Raw genomic sequence first — 22,445 nt, 5'->3', positions numbered from 1 at the left:
AAATTTAACGAAGATTAGCCACTGTAATTTAACGGAGAAAAAAATAGCACCAAATTATAAGGAAAAATACATCTGCGAGTGCATGATTCCATAATCCTTATTTAGATAGACACTCTAAGATTGATGCATCAAATGTCTGGAATAGTCTACAACTTAAAGGTATCTTTAAGAATATCCCATAGTTGTTTGGAGGAAGTTGCATGGGCAACACAGCTAAAAGATACATTTTCTGAGAGACTACCGATGAGGGCACCAAGAATGAGGCAGTCTTGTCTTCGCCATGCGTAGTAGGCTGGGTCTGTATTCGATGGAGCCAGATAAGACCGGTTTACAAAGTGAAAGAGGCCATAGCCAATGAGAAATTTGGAGATTTGAAATCGCCAACGTTCGTAATTTGAAGGTGTTAGTTTGATACAATTTGAAAAGTTAACAACAATGAATGGTTTTTCGGGATCACGAGGGTTCGGAATGGTGAAATAAGGGATGTCCATTTCGTGAGGAAATGTGTGTGTATACAATACTCTTTATATATAGTGCTTGGACGGATCAACTGAAGAGATTATTTTGCTATGCCAAACGTTGTTCATTAAAGCCTCCTTAATGGGATTTTGTCTCTCCATTTTACCAATTGAATTCCCAAAAAGGAGATCCAAGTACATTGTCACAAAAAAATCAGAACTAGGAGTTTCAATTTCTTCCTTATCCTTAAATGCAGTAATTAATTTATTTCTAATGATAATTCGATTAATGATTTCCTTTGAAATTGTAGGTTGTTAGATACTCCGTATTTGTATATTTAGATCCATTTTAATTATTTAAATTGGATCAGTTGAGTTTTGGGTCATGTTTAGGTACGATCTGAGTTGAATTGGCTCTGCCCGGTCTACACTATATAGTGATATGGTGACAAAACTATAATAGTCGCGAGACCGGTGTACAAAAAGAGGGGTGGTGGGATAAATAAAGATTAAAACATGGAACATGAGATGATGTTATTGGGTGGTACAAAATGAAACATCTCACATCCGAAATGTTTTAACATTAAATTGATGTGCCCCTCGTAAAAATGTTGTACAACACAGTGGCGCCTTAGCAATGTAATCGAATTACTTGGGGGAATGAATGATTGGGACGAGATTTCGAAACACTGTGGAGAAAAACAGTATACGTATCCTAAATTGTTTTTGTTGGTTGTCTGTTGCAGTTGTCAGTGCTTTCTGCACTAAACCACGTGCATTTAACAGGACTATCGGGTTACTGTATGTATGGAAGACGGAAACAGATACTTGGTTTATCAGTATGCTACTCTCGGTTCCTTACATGATGTATTATACGGTACTACATTAATTCCCCGACTTTTGCAAATGAAAAAAAACCAAATTTGGTACACGATCGTCTCAGCTACCGTAGGACATATTCTTAGTTAACACTAAAAGAAATATTTGTATTTATTTCACTTAATTTGCGGTTTTCTTGGGATAGGAAGGAAAGGACTAGAGGGTGCAGAGCCAGGACCTATTCTAACTTGGGCTCAAAGGACTAAAATTGTGTATGGTGCTGCCAAAGGTCTCGAGTACCTCCACGAGAAGGTGACACCGTCTATAGTTCACGGTGATGTTAGATCGAGCAATGTTCTTGTGTTTGATGACGTCAAGTCAAAACTTGCCGATTTCAAGTTGACCAGAGCGTTGACAGATGATAATGCAGCTCGTACTATTTCAAATAGAGCACCTGGATCGTATGGCTATTATTAAACTATAGAGAAGATCATTGAGAGAGAGAGAGATTGATATTGTGAATGAATTATATTTCATAAACTTGTATTGAATTGTTTGTACATGATGTATATATATAGTAGTTACATGAGATTGAGTATAACAACTTTGTAACTACTTCTAACAAACTTCCTTAATTTGTGGTAGTTATAGTTAGTTACATATACTAACTATCCCTGCCTATATCCCCCCCCTCAAGCTGGAATTGCTGAGTGTGGAAGATGCAAACCCAGCTTGGAAGAGGGCATTCTATGTTCATGTGCACCTAGTGCCTTAGTCATTACATCAGCTAGTTGTAATGAGCTTTTCACATGCTTTGTCTTGAGAAAGCCTTCCTGCTGTTTATCTCGCACGAAATGGCAATCTACATTAAGATGTTTGGTTCTCTCATGGAAAACCGGATGCTTGGCAATATGCTCTGCAGTTGTATTGTCACAGTGCAAGGTAACTGGCAGTGGAATGCAGACCTGTAAATCAGCAAGAATGTTGACAATCCAAACCAATTCTCCTGAGGTGTAGGACATGCTACGATACTCTGCTTCAGTTGAACTCTTGCTAACCGTCTTTTGCTTTTTTGTTTTCCAACCAATTAAGGACTTGCCTAAGAACACACAGAACCCAGTAACAGACCTGCTACTGAACTGACATGTTGCCCAATCTGCATCTAAGTAAGCTTGTAGAGTCAGATCTGAATGTGCAGAATAGAACAGGCCTGCATTAACTGTACCCTTAAGATACTTAACAACATGCTAAGCTGCCAAGTAATGTGTTTCCCTGGCTGACTTAGAAATTGACTGAGATGCTGTACACTGAAGGAAATGTCAGGTCTTGTCATATTCAGATACAAGAGTCTTCCTATCAGTCTTCTATACTTTTCAGGTTCTTGCATAACTTCACCTGAATCAGTGGATAACTTGAGGCCCTTTTGCATAGGGAATTCTGCAGGCTTGCAATTTTCAAACCCAACATCTTTGATGATATCAAGGATGTATTTCCTTTGATTGATCTTAATACCATTAGCATTTCTTGCCACTTCTAATCCTAAGAAATACCTCATGAGCCCTAAATCGTTGATGGTAAATTTATCATGTAAAGATTTATTTAGGTCTGAAATTCCTGACATATCATCACCACTAAGTAGAACATCATCTACATAGACAAGTGCAATGAGTATCTTCTTTGTGACAGGATCTGTTCTTGTAAATAGAGAATAATCATGTTTGGATTGTATGAAACCCAAACTCAACAAATGCTTGGTTAATTCCAAGTTCCATTGTCTTGAGGCTTGCTTTAACCCATATAATGACCTTCTAAGCCGACATACTTGGCCTTTCTTAGCTGCAATATAACCAGGAGGGGGTCTCATATAGACCTCTTCATCCAAAAATCCATGTAGAAACGCATTATTTATATCTAACTGGTATAAAGGCTAATCCTTGACAGCAACTACTGCTAAAAGAGCCATAACTGTTGCAAATTTTGCAACAGGGGAGAAAGTAAACTTGTAATCCTTATCCTTTACTTGATTATACCCCTTTGCAACAAGCCTTGCCTTAAACCTTTCAACTGTCCCATCTGCTTTGTGTTTGATTTTGAACACCCATTTGCAACATATTGCTTGCTTATTTGATGGCAAATGAGTAAGCTCCCATGTCTTGTTATCCTCTAAGGCCTTGAGTTCTTGATTCATAGCTGCTACCCACCTTTCATCAGTACAAGCTTGAGTATAGGTATTGGGTTCATGCTCCTCTACCACATTGCAGAGAGACAGAACATACTCCTTATCAAAATTGATTAGATCATTCAAAGTGTGAACATGGAGAGCACTGTGCTGTCTTTTATAACTTGGTAGCACATAATCAGACAAGAGAACAGATGGCTTCCTTGGCCTATCTGACTTCCTAGGTCCTTGATCTGTTGGGTTATTTGCCATAACAGAAGGACTGTCTGTAGTTCCTGTAATGGAACCAACAATAGTGCCTGCAGGATTTTGGTCTGCTGCAGAAGTATCCTGCTGAACAGTTTCAGGCACTGTATTTGGCCTTGTATTTGTTGCAGGTACTCTAGGAAATTGTCCCTGATTCTCTTCAGAGATCAAAAAATCTTCTGTATCCTTTTTTATTGCAATGATAACCTATAAACATGCATTTCCTTGCCCTATGTGCAAATTTATCAGTAGAGGTTGGTGGTTGTGAGGCATAGCATAATGTCCCAAAGACTCTTAACTCATCATAGGAAGGACTCTCCTTAAACAACAGTTCATGGGGGTGTTTTCCAACCAATGACTTTAGTAGGCATTTTGTTGATAAGATAGGTTGCTGTTAGAAGACACTCACCTCAAAATTTGATAGGGACATTAGACTGAAACTTAAGTGCTCTTGCAACTTCCAACAAGTGCCTATGTTTTCTTTCAACACTCCCATTCTGTTGTGGTCTCCCCACAATGCTTCTTTGATGCACTATACCCTTTTCCCTAAACAACTCTCTACAATTTTCTTGGAAGAATTCTGAGCCATTATCTGACCTAATGGTCTTGATTTTGGCATTAAAATGATTCTCAGCATATGCAATAAAGCCCTTAACAAACCCAGGTACCTGAGTCTTATTTTGGATCAAAAAAGTCCAAGTATTTCTAGAATGATCATCTAATATGGTAAGAAAAGATTTAGCACCAGACAATGCATGAGTTTTGTATGGTCCCCAAACATCAACATGAATCAAATCAAAACAATTCTTAGCATAAGCAACACTAACAGGAAAAGGCAAGGAATGATGTTTGGCAAAAATGCAAGCTTCACAATGAAAATTCTTTATTCCAGTCACATTAATTCCATTTACATGTTGCAACTTTTCTAAAGAACTATGGCCAAACCGAGAATGTACTAATGCAATATCAGAAATCTTAGCAGAATTAACAGTACAACTCTTGAGATTTCTTTCTTTATTTAAACAAACTGAAAAAGTTGACTTGATATCTCTAGGTGATGCAACTCTAAACTTATATAGATTCCCAACTCTCCTTGCCTCAGCAACCACAACATTACTTGAATGGTCCTGAAACACACACTTGGTTTTTAGAAAGCTAACAATCAAACCTGTAGAACTTATTAATTTGGCTACCGACATTAAGTTTTGCTTAAAATCTGGTATGTATAAGACACCACGCAAAACAATTAATTTAGTGAGAATAATATCACCTATTTTGTGCACGATTTTCACAGTACCATCAGGAAGAACAACATAAACAGGTTTGGCAAGAGATTTCACATTATGCATAAGAGACATATTAGAAGTAATGTGATCTGATGCACCTGTGTCTATTATCCAATCAAGGTTACTGAAATCAAACATACTTGCAGAAAAAGCATGAGAAGAAGCTTTCATACCAGCAAAGTGAACTGAAGATTTCAAACCAGAAGAATCAGAAGTAGACTGATCTGAAATAGCCTGAAACACCTGATGAATAACAGACTTGGTAACAGACTGTATAATCCCTTGGACAAAATCAGGATTAATGTGAGGAGAAACTGTATTCTGAAACTGAGTAAGCTGGTGACTCTGATTATCAGCATTAGACTCCAGGGGAGAAACATATTCATACTCAGAATCCTGATCATAGGTGATCATACCCACATTAGCAGCCTTTGAAAAAGAGGCAGTTTCAACTCTTTCTTTACCCTTCTTTGCCATATATGATTTGTACTTGTAGCATCTTTCTTGAATGTGACCCTTTATTTTGCAGAAAGTACAAGTCATCAATCTGTGACACTCCTTAATCGTGTGACCATTCTTCTTACAATGAGCACAACTCTTGAACTCAACCTCAGAATCATCTTCTTTAGGACGTTTCCAAGTGTTCCGGGTGTAATTTCGGAGCAGTGTTGTTACCACGTGAGCTTGTTAAATGATGTCGTTGCACGTCTCTTCCTTTCGCTCTCTCCTGTAAAAGATGAACAAACTGAGGGCTCGGCTTGGTACCGAGCGTACTCACTCCGACGCTCAAGTCAGTAAACTTAGAGAGATAAGTTGTATGTTACTTGGCAAAGTATGTTGTAGAGAGATAAGGGAGTTTATACCAGATTATGTGATTTTAGGTTTTATTTGTGATAGATTTCGGATCCTTTTCTCAATGAGAGAAGTGGAGTATTTATAGACTTTCACCTTTTGTCACGTAGTGGCCAAGTGGCTAGCAGGTGGAAAGACTGTTCTACCCTCGGCCGAAGGACCCATGGCAGGCCGGGTGGCCTGGTTGACTCCATGCCGAGGGGACTGGATGTGAGTACGCGGATATGCCTCTCGGCCGGCTAGTTGCCGAGACCGAGACCCAAGTGACAGGCCGACAGGCTGCGTCGGTTAGGCTGTTAATATGTTGACTTGCTGTATTTTGGCTTTGACCTTGCTCAATATGTTGACTCGGTCAGCGGGTGCGGAATATGCCCCATCAATTTGCCCCCAGCGTAGTCTATGCCGTGGTATGGACCTTCGATGAGTGTTGAGCGTATATTCTGCGCAAGTTGAACTTCTCCATCGGCTTCTTCTTCTTCGGCTTCTTCTTCTTCGGTTTGGTTATGTTCAGGCCGTACCATATCCCCCCTCCACATGGTTGTGTAATGGACATCCAATGTGGAAAAGGAAACGGCGCTGGCCGAGACCAAGGTTTGAGAGTGTCGCGTGCTTTTGATTGCCCCCGGCCGATGCCGCCAAGCTTGGTTGATCAGTAGGCCGTTGGCAAGTAGATACCAAGGAGCGTGTCAAAGAAGATTGGTAATTGTTGTGTCGATTGAGATTCCGTGGCTGCATGCTTGACACGTGGCTTGGCCTTGATTGGTGGACGTTTCATGGACTTTGCTCTGATTGGTCCGCTTCATGGGCTTTGCTCTATAAATAGAGCAGTGTGCCCCGTTTTTTGGCCATCAAACTTCATTTTCTCAAAAAATTTCCTCTCTCTTAGTTTTTCGAAGAAATTTCTCTCTAGTCTTCAAAGCGTTACTCGACGTAACACTTTCTTCCAAGGTAAACAAACAAAATTTTCAACTTTTTTACTTGTTAATTATTTGTTGTCACCATGTCTTCTGCTGATGCTGGACCCAGTACCTCTGCGCCGGGGGGCGAACCGTCGCATCCTTATGAGGAGGAGCCACTGGTTGTCACCCCGATAGGGTTTGGGGGTCCTAAGTCGCCTTCTCCTGAGGTTGATGAGCAATTTTTGGAGGGTTTTGATGATGATGATGATGAGGCTACTCAATCTGATTCGGAGAGGCCGCACCTCTTGGATCACGGCGACGCCTGTTCGATCAATCCTGATCGTGCTTGGACGAATAAGTTCGCTAGTTGTTCCGGTCCTGACCTTTTTGAAGATCATTACTCCTTCGGCAGGGGGTATAAAATTGTTATCCCTGAGGATGGTCAGGCGGTCTGTTGCCCTCCCGAGGGTCAGATCGCGTGTACATCGGACACCGGAGTATGGGCTCCGGTTTCTCGAATGCATACGTTCTTTGCCATCATTAAAGCTATGAACGTCGCCGTGGCTCAACTGCATCTGTTGGCCATCAGGACGATTATTAGCTTCGTGTGGCTCTGTCTCTTTAAGGGGGAGGCCCCAACGGTTAACCTGTTCCGCCGGCTCCATCATCTTCGGCAGGCCACCCTAGGTGGCACGGGGTGGTACAGCGTGCAGACGGAGCCGGGTTACGTTACCGTTTCTAAGTTGTCATCTTGCAAGGACTGGAAGGGGCGGTGGGTGTACGTTGAGGTGCCGGAGGACTATCCACTGCCTCGGTCATTCCAGAGCCGCGTCAATTTGCGGTGCGAGAGTAAGGGGGAGCATGATAGATATGTCTCCCGGAATAAGCTTAAGATGGACGCCTTGAAGGTCTATCTTAATGAGGACGAAAAGCGGGCAATGAGGCTGTTTGAGGCTGAGAAGGATGGCACGCCGAAGGGATGGATGCCCCCGACGCAGATCGTTCTTCAGGATGAGCCGCTTTGCCACGTCGGCCTTATACCGGCCCTCAGCCAGGGTGAGTGGGGTCGGTATGAGGCCCATCTTTGCTTTTTATGTTTCTGTACTTGAACTTTGTTTTACTTCTTTTGCTTAACTGTTGCTTTGTTTCTTGCAGACCGGTTTGGCCAGGATCTGTCTGTGGAGATCCTCAAGAAGTTGGGACTTGACGAGAACGGGAAAGTTGTTGAACTGTATCCTAAGGCCGCGCCACGTGATCGCAGACCGGCCCCCCACGAACTTATGGAGCAGCAGTTGAAGGCAATGGATGTGGCGGCGGCTCAAGCGCAGATTGCGGGTAACGTGCCGCGCCGGAGATCAAAGACAGCGTCTACGGCGGCAACGACGTCAACTCCAGCTCAATCTTCAATCCCCGTAGTCCAAAAGGAGCAGGTGGTCGTCGATGTTGACGAGGAGGTCACCGTTGTGGAGGGTCCTCCTCCTTCAAAGAAGAGAAAAGAGGCAACGCCTGCTGCCGCTGTTACCGAGGCCGGGAAAGAAAAGGACTCAGCCGGCCCTCTATCTAAGAAGGTCAAGAGTGGTACGGATCTAACCCATGGCTCGGATTTAGCCGGTTCTTTAGGCATTCCTGATGACAGGCTCTCTGACATGTCAATGAATGTTGACATGGATGCTTTGTCTGGGTTTTTTGTAGATCAACCATCGCCGGCTGTCGTTCTCACTGAACGGCAATTGGGGAAGAAGCCTGTGCAGACGGGCGATCAAAATGTCACCGTCGACTCTTCATCCCAGAAGGTTTCCCCTGCTCAGCTTGTGGCGGAAGGCACAAGGTTGTCCAAGAGGCTGGCGAAGTGGACCGAACTAGCCGGTGCTCACATTATAGAGCAAGAAAAGGTCATGGCTCGAGCTGCCCCTGCGCTTGAACGGCTTAGGCTCGAACTTGCCGCTGCTAAGAAGGAGGCCGAGAGATCGAGGGAGGCCGCCATGAATGACCTCCTCGTTGAGCGAAAGCTTAGGGAGGACGCTGAAAAGGCGGTCCTAGCCGAGAGAGCCAAGGTTGAGGCTGCAGAGGCTGACGCTGCTAATCTGCTGGAGGAGAAAGACAAATTCGAGGGCGGCTATAAGGCCGTGGTTGAGCAGAAGGAGAGGTGGAAGACTCTGCATTCGGCTGAGGCGAAGGAGCATAGGAACACTAAGGCTATCCTTGCTCAGAGGGAGAAGGACATTGAGACGCTCAAAACTGTCATCATCCCTGGCATGTGTGCCCAGTACCGGGACCAGGCTTAAGATACTACCAGGGATGTAATCAAAGAGCTCTTTCCTGAAGGCCCCTTCCCGTGGCAAGATTTTGACCGGCTTCTTGATGAGAAGGCGGCTGCCGCAGAGGCAAAGGCTGCGGAGGAGGCAGAAGCGGCGAAGGCCGCTGAGGAGACTGCGGAGAAGGCGGTCCGGGATGCTAAGGTGAAGGAGGCCAGAGAGGAGGCTGAGAGGGCCAAGGCAAGTGAAGCTGCCAAGCTCTCCTCTGGGCCGCCCACTGATGGTGATGCTGCTACTGCTGCCGGTGGCGAGCAGAAACAGGCATAGGGAGACGGGCGGTCGTCACCGGATTCACCCGGCATTTCGGACAGCTTTAGCTGCTCGGGGGCCAACTTTTGAGCCTTTCCTCCCTGCCATCCTTTTGGCGCTTCAAGTCTTATGTTGTAATGTTTTGTTGTACCTTTTGTTTTTTGTTAAACTTTGGTAGGTTGTGTTTAGGCTATCCCTATGGGGACGGCCGTCGTCCATATCCTCTTTCACCTGTAAACATTTTCAATAAAGTTTGTTTATTTTGCCTGCATCCAGTTGTCTTCTTACGTTTCAACATATTGAGCGCTTATTTCGTTTTTACTTCCGGCTTAGCCGAGGCAGTTAGAAGGCGCGTCTCAACTGTACTTAAACGTTTATCAACATGTTGACATGTTGGTCGCTTCCTCCTCCGCGCATGGTTTTAGCCGAGGCGGTCAGATTTGCGCTTCCCAACCGCCGTTGTGAACATGTTAGCGTATCGGTCGTTGTGTCCCCGTCGCCCCCGGCTTTCGCCGAGGTAAAACAAGGTTACGGCTCGACAGCGTTCGTATCTGTAGACATATTGATCGCTTCCTCTGCCGGGCCTTCGGTTGGCCGAGGCGGCTAGAATTGCGTCTTAACTGTACTTATACGTTCCTATTAGTGTATCGGTCGTTGTGTCCCCGTCGGGTTTACGGCGCGACAGCGTTCGTATCTGTAGACATATTGATCGCTTCCTCTGCCGGGCCTTCGGTTGGCCGAGGCGGCTAGATTTGCGTCTCAACTGTACTTATACGTTCCTAAGCATGTTGGTCGCTTTCGCGAGTTTCAACTGCACTTGTAGTGACTGCCCGGGCTTGGCCGTGGCGTCTGCGTTGGCATGACTATGGAGGGGACAAGTATTTTGATGGAAAACTTGGATCATTCTTCATAAGGTATAATCATGCGTTGGGGTGCCCACAACGGTTTCGGACACCTCCGCCGCTATACGAAGTATTTCCTTAGGTTGTCCGTGTTCCAATGGCTCATTAGAGGAACACCCTCCATGTCTGTCAGCCGGTATGTACCCGACCTCATTTCTTCAACCACTTTGTAGGGTCCCTCCCAGTTGGCCGTCATCTTTCCATGGATGTTTCCTTTGTTGGTGGCGGCCGACTTTCTAAGGACTAGATCTCCTACTCTTAAGTCCCTTTTGTGGACCCTACGGTTGTATGCTCTTCTTATTCGGTTTTGATACACTGCCAAGTTGAGCCGTGCCGTGTCTCGACTTTCTTCGACCAGGTCTAGGGAGGCTCTTAGGCCTTCCTCATTTTCGGCTGGGTCAAAGGTTTTCGTTCTGAATGTCGGCACTGATGCTTCAATTGGCAGGACGGCTTCAGACCCATAGACTAGGTGGAATGGACTGTACCTTGTTGCTTCTTTCTCCGTGGTTCGAAGTGACCACAGGACGCCGGGTAGTTCATCAGCCCATCTTCCTTTTAGATCTTCAACCTTCTTTTTCAATCCGTTCAGTATCGTTTTATTGGCTGCTTCCGCCTGCCCGTTGCTCTGAGGGTGGCAGACAGAGGAGTATGCGAATTTGATGCCGAGTTCTTCCAACCAATTCATCACCATGTCGCTCCAAAACTCTCGGCCGTGGTCAAATACCATGACTTGGGGTAGCCCAAAATGAGTTATGACGTTCTCCCAAATCACTTTTCTTACGGCCGCCGTGGTCTTGGCTGGTACAGCGACAGCTTCGACCCATTTGGTGAAGTAGTCAACGGCGACAATCAGGTACTTTCTTCCTCCGGAGGCCGTCGGAAATGGCCCTAGTAAATCCATCCCCCACTGTGCAAAAGGAAGGGGACTAAGCACCGGTTGCAGGTCTCGGGAAGGAGCATGTATCACCGGAGCATGCATTTGACAGTTCTTGCACTTCTTGGTCTTCGTTCTGGAATCCTCAAGCATGGTAGGCCAGAAGTAGCCGGCTCGGAGAGCTTTGTGGGCTAACGTTCTCGCCCCCATGTGATGTCCACTGATGCCTTCGTGAATCTCTGTCAGTATTAGCTCCGTGTCGGCTGGGCCGACACATTTCCAGAGTGGCCTTATTACGGACCTTCTGTATAATTCTCCTTCAAACACTGAGTACCTTGTGGCGATCCTTTTTATCTTCTGCGAGAGACTGCGGTCCTCCGGTAACTCATTTGTCAGTTTGTATTTCATTATCGGAGTCATCCACGTCGTCTCGGCTTCGATGTCGCCCACCATGCCGACGGTCTCAGTGATGCTTTTAGCATTCCTGATATCTACCAGCACGGTTCGACTGACATTCTTGATGCTTGAACTGGCAAGTTTTGAGAGAGCGTCGGCTCGGTTGTTCTCAGACCTGAGAATGCACTGTATTTGGAAAGATTTCAGTTTTGAGGTGTCGGCTTTTACCCTTTCCAGGTACCTAACCATCCCATCGTCTCGAGTCTCATACTCTCCTCTAATTTGATTAGCCACTAAAAGTGAATCTGTCTTCAACACGACATGCTCCGCCCCGGCAGCTCTAGCTAACTCGACTCCGGTTATCACCGCCTCGTATTCGGATTCGTTATTTTAGGCCGAGAAGGTAAACTTCAAGGCGTACTCAAACTCGTCCCCGCTTGGGCTGATGATAAGGATGCCGGCTCCTGAGCTGTTCGCCGTGGAGGACCCGTCGGTATACACTTCCCACACACTGGGATGTGATTCTTCTTGATAAGTGCACTCGGCCAGGAAGTCTGCAAGCGCTTGCCCCTTTATCGAAGGCCTTGGTTTGTACTGAATGCCGAAGCCGGATAACTCCACTGCCCATTTGATAAGTCTGCCTGATTTTTCGAATTTTTCTAAGGCTTTCTCCAATGGCTGGTCGGTTAAGACTGTCACGGGGTGTGCGTCGAAGTAAGGTTTCAGCTTCCTTGCGGCAACGACGACGGCAAAGGCCGCTTTTTCAATCAGTGGGTAGTTTCTTTCGGCGGCCAGCAGTGTATGGCTGATAAAGTAAATTGGGTATTGCTGCTTGTTTTCTTCTCTGACGATTACGGACCGACCGTGGCCGAGGTAATCGCTAAGTATAGATATAGCGTCTCTCCCCAAAGATCGGCTGGACGGGGGTCGGCAGTGTCAGAAGGTGAGCTTTCAGTTGCCTGAAAGCTATGCTCTGTTGCTCGCCCGAGCTGAAGTTTTTATTCCCTTTCAGCACTGTAAAGAACGGTGTGCTCTTATCGGCCGACCGAGAGATGAAGCGAGCAAGATCCGCCATTCTCCCGGTCAGCGTCATAACCTCTTTTCGATTCCTCGGCTCCGGTAGGTCCAGTATTGCTTGGACTTTTTCCGGATTGGCATCAATTCCCCTGGCACTGACAAGTACGCCGAGGAACTTGCCGGCCCGGACACCGAAGTTGCATTTCTTTGGGTTGAGCTTCATTCTATACTTCCTTAGTGAACAAAATGTCTCGCTCAAATCGGCCAAGTGCTCGCTGTCAGACTTGCTTTTTACAATAGCATCGTCGACGTAAGCCTCGATGTTTCGCCCTTTTTGATCTTGAAACACTTTGTCCACCAGCCTAGTGTAAGTTGCGCCAGCGTTTTTCAAACCGAACGGCATCATTTTATACATGTATGTGCCGTGTATGGTGATGAATGCGCACTTAGGCATGTCTTCTTCGGCCATGAATACCTGATGGTACCCTGAGAAGGCGTCTAGCAGGCTCAGCATAGTGTAGCCTGCCGTTGCGTCTATTAAGATATCTATTCGAGACAAGGGATAGCAATCTTTAGGGCACGCTTTATTAAGATTGGTAAAATCAACACACATCCTCCACGCCCCTGATGACTTCCTCACCATTACAACATTTGCTAGCCATTCAGGGTAAGTACAAGGCATGATAAAGCCCGCCTCTAATAGTTTGTCTACTTTGGCTTTGATGGCTTCATCCTTCTCGGCTGAGGAGTTCCTCATCTTCTGCTTGACAGGGCGAGCGGTGGAGAGTACGTTCAGCTTGTGAACGATCACCTCCCGGCTCACGCCTGGCATCTCGGCTGCTGAGTATGCGAAGACATCTTTATTCTTCCTCAGCAGGTCTAGGAGATCTGCTCTGAATTTTGGCTCCAGGTCGGCACCGATAGTCACGGTGCACTCTGGGTCAATCTCCACTTCTTCGGTCTGGGCTCCTTCGACCATGCCGATGTTAGTATTCATCGGGTCGCCCTCCTGCTGTAAGGATGAGCTCTTCCCTTTCTCTGATTTCTTCGCCACTTTGAGGGATTGCATGTTGCACCCTCTGGCAGATACTTGGATGTTGACGATTTCATCTCTCTCGTCCTTTGAGACGAGCTTTTGTGCTTCCCCCCGGTCCGAGACATACATTAATGTCAGGGCCCGGATGGACATCACAACATCGGACTCGCTCAAAGTGACCCGGCCTATGAGAACATTGTAGGCGGACGAACCATCAATCGCCACGAACTCAGATAGGACATTCTTAGCCGCATCGGCTTGGCCGAACATCACCGGCAGTCTGATCGACCCCAAGGGTACCAGGCCGGCCCCAGAGAAGCTGTATAGCGGGTTGGTGCAGGGGCTCAAGTCCTCAATCTTCAGACCGAGATTGAGAAAGCATTCCCTGAACATGATGTTCGTGTAGGCGCCTGTGTCAATTAGGCACCTCTTCACCAAGTGGTTGGCTCTGTCCAGGTGGACTACCAGCGGGTCGCTGTGTGGGGCAACGACTCCTTCGTAGTCCTTCCTTCCTATGGTTATATCGGGGACGGTGGAAGCGGGGGTCGCTGTGGTGGGCACAAAGTTGATGGCTTGATAAAGCTCATTTAGGTGCCGTTTGTGCCCATTAGCTGACCCACCGTTCTCGTTTCCTCCGATGACAACCTGGATCACTCCCATTTCTCGGAATGCGATTTTTGTTCGCCCCGTCGGAGCTCGTTTCTCGGCCCCCAGCTACATACTTGCTGAGGGCCCCCTTTCGGATCAGCTCCTCGATGGCGTTCTTCAGATGCCGACAGTTGTCGGTCTTATGGCCGGGCTGGCCGTGGTAGTCGCAAAACTGGCTAAGGTCACCGTCCCCCCTTGTCTTGGGGGGCCTTGCCCATTTCTGCCCTTCATTCTTGCTTAGGGCAAAGACCTCGGCCGGTGATTTGACCAGGGGGGTGAGACTGTTGTACCGCTTCGGGGTGTATGGTCCCGAACTCCCCCCGGCGCCCGCCGAGTTTTGTTTCCTATTGAATCTTTCTGGCCGTGACCTATTAATGTCACGGCGTCCTTCATCTACGTTGTCCCGGCGGTTCCTCCTTTCTGGGTGCCCAGCTTCACTGTGGCCTATCCAAGTCTTGTGATAGTCCTCCACCTTTATGGCTCGGTCGGCCATCTTTCTGGCGGAGTCCAGGTTGAGGTCTTCGCACTTGATGAGCTCGTTTTTGAAATCGCCTTTCGGTAGGCCTTTCATCAGCGCGAAGGCCGCCAGTTCAGTGTTCAGCTCTCGGATCTGCTGAACCTTAGCGTCGAATCTCTTGACGTAGCTCCGGAGGGACTCGTTCTCCCCCTGTCGGATAGTCAGGAGATCTGATGTCTCCACGACCCTTCGCTTGTTGCAAGCATACTGGGCTATGAAGTTGTCTCTCAGGTCGGCATAGCAGTATATCGAGCCATTAGGTAGCCCTTTGTACCAACTCTGTAACATCACATGCAGGGTCGTTGGGAAGACTCGGCACCACACCTCATCGGGTTGCTCCCACACCGACATGTACGACTCGAAAGCCTCGGCATGGTCGGTTGGGTCGCTATCCCCTTTGTATGATAGGGGCGGCAGCTTCAGTTTAGTCGGCACCGGGACGTCGAGGACATAGGCACTGAGGGGCTGTCTGACCACGTGTCGAATGACACGCGGCGATCGGCTCCTCGCACCTTTAGTCCGGCTTGCCTCCCTCTGTCGGGAAGGGCTTCTCATCGTCCGACTTTGGTGAGTCGGACTTCTTTCTTCATTTTTTCGGGGCGGGCCTCGTTGTCGCCGCGGCGACGCTATCCTCCCGCGAGGGGGGGAAGGACTTTGGTCTGCCACTGGCAACACGAGCTCCGCCGGCGTCCTAGCTTGCCCGGCTCCTTGTATCGTTCCGGACAAGTTCTTCGGAGTCACCTTAGGGGCCCTGGTCACCTTTGGGTGTGCTGCCGCCCCCGTCGCGGTGACAGGGGTAATCGGCGTACTACCCATAAGGTCCAGGAATAGCTTCAATTTGGCTGCATCAACCACATGTCCCATGACAGTTACTTGGTCGGTGGGCAGCGGTGTTTCTGGCTCTCTTGGCATCCCGTACTTCACCGGCTCAGTGACTCGGCCGGTGGGGGACTGCCCGATCTCAGAATTGGGGAACGTTTCATCCTGGTAGAATTCAGTTTCTACACTCACAAGTTATGGCTGTTTTGACATCTTTTTTAGCTCTTTGAATGGGTTTTGGGTTTTTTTTTTTTTTGTAAGGGAGGTGACTAGCTTTTAGTATCTTCTCCCCACAGACGGCGCCAATTGTTCCGGGTGTAATTTCGGAGCAGTGTTGTTACCACGTGAGCTTGTTGAATGATGTCGTTGCACGTCTCTTCCTTTCGCTCTCTCCTGTAAAAGATGAACAAACTGAGGGCTCGGCTTGGTACCGAGCGTACTCACTCCGACGCTCAAGTCAGTAAACTTAGAGAGATAAGTTGTATGTTACTTGGCAAAGTATGTTGTAGAGAGATAAGGGAGTTTATACCAGATTATGTGATTTTAGGTTTTATTTGTGATAGATTTCGGATCCTTTTCTCAATGAGAGAAGTGGAGTATTTATAGACTTTCACCTTTTGTCACGTAGTGGCCAAGTGGCCAAGTGGCTAGCAGGTGGAAAGACTGTTCTACCCTCGGCCGAAGGACCCATGGCAGGCCGGCTGGCCTGGTTGACTCCATGCCGAGGGGACTGGATGTGAGTACGCGGATATGCCTCTCGGCCGGCTAGTTGCCGAGACCGAGACCCAAGTGACAGGCCGACAGGCTGCGTCGGTTAGGCTGTTAATATGTTGACTTGCTGTATTTTGGCTTTGACCTTGCTCAATATTATCAGAATCAGAAGCAGTCTTGCTGTAACTCCTTTTCTTTGAAGCATAAGCTGCAGTTTCTACAACAGTTTCAGCAGCATGATCATTGAGATGCTTCTGTCTTTCAATCTTTTGTAACATACCTAGACCTTATTGATTGGGGGCAATGGATCTAAAGACAATAAGTTGGTCTGTGCATGTTCATAACCTGAGTTCAGTCCCATCAACAACTGCAGTAGCTTAGCATGTGTTTCCCTCTCAACCAATCTCTTAAACAATTGACAGGAACACTGATTCATGGCTCCACAGGTGCAAGATGGAATAGGGTCCATGTGATCCAAACTTTCCCAAACATTCTTGAGCTTCCCATAGTATTCAACCAAAGACATATTTTCCTGAGAAATTTTCCCAAGATCCTTCTTCAACTCATAGACTTCAAGAATGTTGAGCTGACCATATCGCTCAACAATGTCAATCCACAAAGTTCTGGATGATGCAGCAAACTGCAAATTATCACGTAAGAGTGGCACCATAGAATTGAGAATCCATCTCTTCACCAGAACATCGCATCTAATCCACTGATTGTACTTGCGATCAGAGGAAGCAGGACAAGCACATTCACCAGTGAGAAATCCACTCTTGTTCTTGGATAGGAGAGCAGCAACAAACTCTCGTTGCCATTGAAGAAAACCGGTGCCATCGAACAAGAAGGAGGACAAGACCAAGCTTGGTTGATCAGTTTGGGAAAGGAACAACGAATCATCGAAGGGAGAGTATAGAGATATGTTTTCTTGATTTTCAGGCATTTTGTGAAAGAAAGAAATGAAGAATCGGAGAATAAAAGCTTGATTTTAATGGCGGAAGTGTAAGATCGAAATAAATCTAAGCGATTGATACCATATTAAACTATAGAGAAGATCATTGAGAGAGAGAGATTGATATTGTGAATTATATTTCATAAACTTGTATTGAATTGTTTGTACATGATGTATATATATAGTAGTTACATGAGATTGAGTATAACAACTTTGTAATTACTTCTAACAAACTTCCTTAATTTGTGGTAGTTATAGTTAGTTACATATACTAACTATCCCGACCTATAGCTATGACGCCCCTGAGTATGCCCTCTAACTATAGTACATTCAAGATCATTTTTCCGTCTATATGATTTACAAACATCATTTGATCTTCTCCTTTTCGATACCAGGTGTGCCACAACCGGGGAAATAACTGAGAAAGGTGACGTGTACAGTTTTAGTGTCGTTCTTTTAGAGATGTTGACAGGAAGAAAGCCAGTAGATGATAAATTGCCGGAAGAGCAACAAGATCTTGTTACATGGGTATGTTTCCCTATTATCGTAATATCAAGAATGGTCTTGGATGTTAATCATTAGAATAAATATGAATATATTTTCCGAATATATGTTCCTTGGTCGTTACTTCTAGTATCTTTTCTGTAATTATTTAGGATATAGTTTAGGCAATTGTATTATTGTTTTTCCTATTTCTTCTACATGTAAATACTATAAATATTGTACTCATTGAATCAATACAACACATTCAAAACCCTATTCTTCTCTTCTCTAACATGGTATCGAGCTTGTAAGATCCGACTCTCAAATTGCAATCAATTTTTTCCGGCCCCTGCCTCTCATTCACCCGTCCCTCTTACCTTCTTCCTCATGGCTCCCCACAGCAACCTTATCCCTAATTTTCTTGACCCAAAAACTCCCTTCATTGATGTTAATCTCTCTCAATGCAAGGAACTTACACCTCTCACCTATTTCAATTGGAAAAATCAAATTTCCAACATTCTTTTTGGCTATGACTTGCTGAAATTTGTGGATGGAACATATCCTGCTCCACCTGCCACAATCACAGACGAAACCACCAAGACAACAAAATCCAACCCTGACCTTCACTACTGGCAGCGCCAAGATCGTCTCATTCTTGGTGCTGTTATTGGCACACTTCCCACAAACATAGCCTCCCTCCTCACCAACACTACCACCTCTCGTGATGCTTGGCTCACTCTCGCCAACACCTATGCCAATCCTTCTCGGGGACATATTCTTCAAGTCAAATACACCCTTGAATCACTTACCAAAGGAAACCTAACCATCTCTGATTATATGACACAAATCAAATCCTATACAGATAAACTCGCAGCTCTCGGTAAACCCATGGACAACGAAGACATCATATCCAAAATTCTTCGTGGCCTTGATGATTCCTATCGATCCGTCATTGATGTTGTCCGTCATCGTGACACTACCATCTCCTTTGATTCTCTTCACGAGAAACTCATCAATCACGAACTCACCTTAAAACAAACTCCCTCCACTACTGCCTTCCCTGCCACTGCTCTTGCAGCACACACCCAAACCCGCTCCTCCTATAACCGGTCCTACACCAGACCATCTCCTCAACCTCCGCTGCTACCAACACCCACATCCTCTTCTTCCACTGACTCACAAACTCCCTTCAAAGGACGCTGTCAGTACTGCAAGTTCACTGGACACTACCTCACTATCTGTCGCAAATTCAAACGCGATTTTCCGAATGTTCAACTACCTGACCTGTTCCCACCTAAGTCTGCTCCGCGTACCTCTGCTCAACCCCACGCTCTTACTGCTGCTGCCTCCACTCCTTCTTCCTCTCGCCCTTGGATTGTTGACAGCGGCGCTAGTCATCACATCACCAATGACATTGCTACACTATCTCTTCATACACCGTATGATGGCTCAGACGATGTGATAATTGGTGACGATACCTCTCTTCCTATCTCTAACATTGGTTCCTTTACACTTTACACTGCTTCCTCTCCTTTACACTTTACCAATGTTTTACATGTTCCTAGAATTTCTCGAAAAATCTTATCTGTTTCTCAATTCTGTCGAGATAATCATGCTATAATTGAATTCTCATCCTCTTCTTTCTTAATAAAGGTCCTTCGAACGAATCAAGTGCTCCTTCAAGGCAATCTTGAAGACGGCGTCTACCTCTGGCATCCACCCTCTCCTCAAGTCAATCTCGGCATCACAACTTCTTCCGTCACATGGCATCACAAATTAGGACACCCGTCTAAATCTGTTCTAGCTTACTTACGTAATAATTTTTCATTCAAAATTCCGCATTCTAATTACTCTAATTGTAATGCTTGTGATATCAATAAAAGTCATAAACTAGCATTTTCCGAATCATCATTATTTACTTCCGCTCCTCTCGAATTAATCTTTACTGATGTCTGGACCTCCCCCATATTCTCCTATGATAATTACAAGTATTATGTAATTTTCGTGGACCACTTTACAAAATATGTTTGGTTATATCCCCTCAAAAATAAGTCCGATACCTTCACTGTATTCCATCGTTTTAAAGCTCTTGTCGAAAAATTCTTCAATTGTCAAATTAAACAAGTTTTTTCGGACAACGGAGGTGAATACATTAAACTTTCACCCTCCTTGTCTGACAATGGTGTCTCTCATCTCACCTCTCCTCCTCATACACCGGAACATAACGGGTATGCTGAGCGTCGTCATCGCCATATTGTTGAAACTGGCCTCGCTCTCCTATCCCACGCTCACCTTCCTCTTCACTTCTGGTCTCACGCGTTCTCTACAACGGTATATCTCATTAACCGCCTTCCTACTCCATCACTATCCAACTCCTCTCCATATCTCAAACTGTTTCAAAAAGTACCTAATTACGAGAAACTACGCAGCTTTGGCTGCTTATGCTATCCATGGCTTCGCCCATATACGTCTCACAAACTTGACCCTCGTTCTAAACCTTGTCTCTTCGTGGGGTACTCTGCTTCTCAGAGTGCTTATCATTGCCTTGATCCACTTACTAACCGTCTCTATACATCCCGTCATGTCAAATTTGTAGAGGACACCTATCCCTTCCCTGAACTCACCAAATCCGCTCCAACTACTGATTACTCCAGTACTCAATGGTGCACCATCATGATCCCCTTACTGTCACATCCTTCTCCCACGACTACCCAGCAACCCACATCTCCTGCCACACCCTCTGAACCCTCCTCTGATTCACCCACTTCACCTCTCTCCACTGCCACGCCCAACAACACTACTACCCCACCTGACAAAACTGCAACTTCTCCTTCTACTCCCACGACTGTCCCTCCTCTGTCCACACCCTCTGCTTCCCCTGCCTCACCATCTCCACCTCCTCCACCACCCCCTCCTCCTCCACCACGTACTGTCACCACTCGACTTGCCAACAATATACGGAAACCAAATCCGCGGTATGCCAAAACAGCCGTCCTCTCCACCACACACTCCATTCCTTCCACGGCAAAGCAAGCCCTGTCCATTCTCTCGGCGGGCTGCTATGCAAGATGAATTTAATGCCCTCACTGCCAATCAAACGTGGGTTCTCGTTCCCCCTGCAGCTGGTCGGAATATAATTGGTTGCAAATGGGTGTTTAGGATTAAATACAATCCCGATAACACCATTCATAAGTACAAAGCTCGGCTCGTTGCGAAAGGTTTTAATCAACGACCGGGCATCGATTACTCTGAAACTTTCAGTCCGGTTGTAAAACCGACCACGGTTCGTCTTCTCCTTTCTCTAGCTGTTGGTAATTCTTGGTCTATTCGGCAATTGGATGTTAATAACGCTTTTTTGTAAGGTTCTCTAAATGATACAGTGTATATGGCGCAACCACCAGGTTTCATTGATAGCTCCTCTCTGTCTTCTCACTGTCTTCTTAAAAAGGTCATATACGGTCTCAAGCAAGCCCCTAGAGCTTGGTATACTGAACTCAAGACGGTCTTGCTTGCCTCTGGTTTTCGTACATCCCCTGCGGATCCATCGTTGTTTGTCTCTAATCATTCTTCTTCTCCTATTTATTTACTAGTTTATGTTGATGATATAATAGTTACCAGTCCATCGCCTGCTCGTCTACAATCCTTCATCACTACTCTTGCTGATCGCTTCTCACTGAAGGACTTAGGTCCTCTGTCTTATTTTTTGGGTGTTGAAGTCACACCAAATGCTGCCGGTCTTCTTCTCACGCAATCAAAATATATTTTAGACATTCTGGAACGTTACAAAATGCACGAATCCAAGCCACTGCCTACTCCTATGGTCCATCATCCTCCCTTGCTTCGTAATCATGGCACTGCTATTCCCAATCCTTCAGATTATCGGGCAATTATTGGAAGTCTCCAGTATCTTGCTCTAACTCGGCCCGACATCTCCTTCACGGTAAATAAATTGGCTCAATTCATGTCCAACCCTACTGACATTCATTGGCTCGCTGTTAAGCGCTTACTTCGTTACTTACATGGTACGTTAAATGTTGGTTTACAACTTTATCGCAATTCCCCTCTTCTTCTTCATGCTTATTGTGACGCTGATTATGCCGGTGACAAGGATGATTATGTCTCTACTTCTGGTTATATTATTTATCTTGGTCGCAATCCCATTACTTGGTCTTCTCGTAAACAACGCACCATAGCTTGCTCTACTACGGAGGCTGAATTTCGAGCCATAGCTGACTCGACTGCTGATCTTGAATGGGTCCATGCCCTTCTCCGTGATATTGGCATCACTCTGTCCACTTCTCCTGTTCTTTACTGTGATAACTTGAGTGCTACGCACTACTCGGCAAACCCTGTTTTCCACTCTCGTATGAAGCATGTCGCTATTGCCTTCCATTTTGTTCGTGAACGGATTCTGTCTCAAAAGCTTCGTGTCCAACACATTGCAAGCAATGATCAACTCGCTGATATCTTTACGAAGCCTCTGTCAAGGTCCCGGTTTAATGATCTATGCTCCAAGATTGGCCTGTCCTCTGGGACGTCAATCTTGCGGGGGCGTGTTAATCATTAGAATACATATGAATATATTTTCCGAATATATGTTCCTTGGTCGTTACTTCTAGTATCTTTTCTGTAATTATTTAGGATATAGTTTAGGCAATTGTATTATTGTTTTTCCTATTTCTTCTACATGTAAATACTATAAATATTGTACTCATTGAATCAATACAACACATTCAAAACCCTATTCTTCTCTTCTCTAACATTGGAAACATTTCATTCATCTTTGT

General features: G+C 45.8%; 1 protein-coding gene across 1 annotated transcript in view; it reads left to right on the top strand.

The window, feature by feature from the left end:
- LOC141628158 (putative protein kinase At2g41970) overlaps positions 1-22,445 on the top strand; it is a 32,272-nt gene that overhangs the window by 2,612 nt on the left and 7,215 nt on the right. The window lies entirely within an intron of this gene.

This window comes from Silene latifolia, chromosome 2 (genome assembly GCF_048544455.1).
Source record: "Silene latifolia isolate original U9 population chromosome 2, ASM4854445v1, whole genome shotgun sequence".
NCBI classification, from domain to species: Eukaryota; Viridiplantae; Streptophyta; class Magnoliopsida; order Caryophyllales; family Caryophyllaceae; genus Silene; species Silene latifolia.
This window is presented reverse-complemented; position numbering and strand designations above follow the sequence as displayed.